The sequence below is a fragment of the Chrysochloris asiatica genome, unplaced genomic scaffold, assembly GCF_000296735.1.
Source record: "Chrysochloris asiatica unplaced genomic scaffold, ChrAsi1.0 scaffold00223, whole genome shotgun sequence".
Lineage (NCBI taxonomy): Eukaryota > Metazoa > Chordata > Mammalia > Afrosoricida > Chrysochloridae > Chrysochloris > Chrysochloris asiatica.
The window spans coordinates 1,595,779-1,598,163 of record NW_006408741.1 but is presented as its reverse complement, the minus strand read 5'-3'; the positions used below and the strand labels follow the sequence as shown (position 1 = coordinate 1,598,163).

Below are 2,385 nucleotides of genomic sequence, written 5' to 3'. Positions count from 1 at the left end.
GTGCAGCCAGAGTGCTCCTTGGAGGCCAGGATGGCCAAACTTCATCTCTCATGCTGCAGACATATTGTCAGGAGGGACCAGTTGCTGAAGAAGGACATCATGTTTGGTAAGAGAAAAACAGGAAGACCCCCAGTGAGATGGATTGGCCAAGTGGCAGCATCAATGGACTTAAGCGTGGCTTCTAAGGAGCATTCTGGCTGTACTTAAAAATTGTTTTTTAGTGTTTTCCAGAGTTTGGCTTTATTTTGCAGTATAGAAATCATTTGGAGCCATTTTGAGGGAGTCATCACTGAAGCAGAGGCTCTGTCAAATCAATACTGCATTGCAGCTTGGTTCATTGAAGACACACCTGGTATACAAAGAATGCTTCTACATTTCACCTGCTTTGTGATAGGTTTATTTCCTCCTTTCTCTCAATTTTATTATACTTAAATACCATACAGAGCCATTAGCCACAAAGCATTCCCCAAATGACTCCCCAAATCAGGAGTTTGGTTAGAATTCTATGCCCACAGAAACCAAACTAGTGTCTATGCTATTTGGGCATTGTCCTAATACTTAAGATAGCACAAATGTAACATTATAGAGAAAACATCAAAAATACTGCCTCAAGTTGCAAAATATTCAATTTAGAGTCTCCTTAATGTCAAAAGGACAGATGATGCACAAATTGTGCTGATCCAGCTCTTGGGCAGCAGAAGGACATAATAACAAAGGCTACATTGAATAAAAACTACAAATACCGTATCAAGCTCTCTGTACTAGTATTACAAGATTGTTTTAAAACTGGTTCTTCACTAAGTAAAAAACAAAAACCAGTATTGGTTAAAATGAATAAAGTGGTAACCTGCCAATTCTGAATAGCCACTCCATGAAAAAGTGTTAATGTTGTTGTTGTTGTTGTCAGGTGCCATCGAGTCGGAACCGACTCATAGCGACTCCATGCACAGCAGAACGAAACAATGTTCGATCCTGGGCCAACCTCACCACCGCTGCCACCCCCGAGTCCATCAATGATGCCACCTGGCCGATCCATCTCGTTGGAGGTCTTCCTCTTTTTCTCTGACCCTCCCATGCTGGGTAGGGTGGAGGGTCAGAGAAAAAGTGTTAATACATGATATTAAAAAGATAAAGGGGAGGAATATTTATTGGTACAGTACTCTTTAATCTCTGGGTTCCAATTACAAAAGAAGGTCTTACAATACTGATTTTATACAATATACATCATTTGCCAAAATTTAAATTGGTTCTCGTTAATAAGAACAAGTATCGCTGTTTGTCTTCCCCATAGATGTTGTTTTTCTTGCGCTTCATTTCTTCACAGTCAAACTGATCCTTCCATTTTCATGTGGATGTTTTTAATGTCATTGCAGGTCATCTCAAAGTGAGTCGTAGCATGATAAATACTGGAAATAAAGATCTGGCTCTCTGTTCCCAAATCTATGGGTACAAGGAGGTCACTGATGCTAATGAATTTTTGGTCAATTGGTTTCAGGAGTTCCAGAGTTGGTCTGATTTCTTTCTCAGGTTCCTTGGTTTCCACAGTTGTGCTAACTATGGCAATATAGTTCTCTTGAGCTGCCATGTTGTGTGCAAAAGAAATCATGCAAATATAGATATCTGACCTGTGGTTGAGTTGGTTCTGTGAAATAATGATCTGGCATGAGTTGGCATCATTGGTGTTCTTGATTGGGCAGCTTAGAATATACACATAACTCTAATACTTGGCCCACCTTTTGCACCCTATCTTTTTCGTAGCTGGGATCACAGATGAGCTGCTTTCAGTGAGTAATCTCCTTCAGATTTAACACCAGCCACTTTTCCATTTTGTACAATGATTTCTTCAATTGCTTTATTAAACATGTAGGTGCTGTTGACTTGATTCAGACTCATAGCTACACCGTATATGGTTTCCAAGGAGCAGCTGGTGAGCTTGAACCACCGACTTTGCAGTCTGACACATTAGCCCACAGTGCCACAATAGGTTTCCAAATTCTGCCTGTGCTCTTCTCCCTTAATGGTCCTAGGGTCCTCTGTTTCTGGACTGTAAGATTAACTACTCCCCATTTTTGTTACAAAACTTCTACCTTTACATTTGTGACAGTCACAATTAGTCATAACAGTTACTCACTATTGAATCATATGAATCTTATCCCCATCTCCTTTCACCAGATCTGTCTAGACAAGATGAAAACTATTCAGTGGGTTCTCTACCTTCTTCCACACACTCTTAAACTAAACTCCCTCTTGAAAACTTGCAAGCCAGTCACTTCGTGTCTGGCTGTACTTTTTTTTTCTCTCAGAAACCTTATGCGGGGTCATTATGAGTCAGAACCAACTTGATGACATTTAACAATATAGTAGTTGTACGTTTAATTTTTTTTT

The 2,385-nt window shown here is 39.9% G+C and overlaps 1 pseudogene; it reads right to left on the bottom strand.

Annotated features, from left to right (window-relative positions):
• Positions 1-1,224: 1,224 nt before the first annotated feature.
• On the bottom strand, positions 1,225-1,863 carry LOC102817957 (annotated as a pseudogene).
• Between the last annotated feature and the right edge of the window lie 522 nt (positions 1,864-2,385).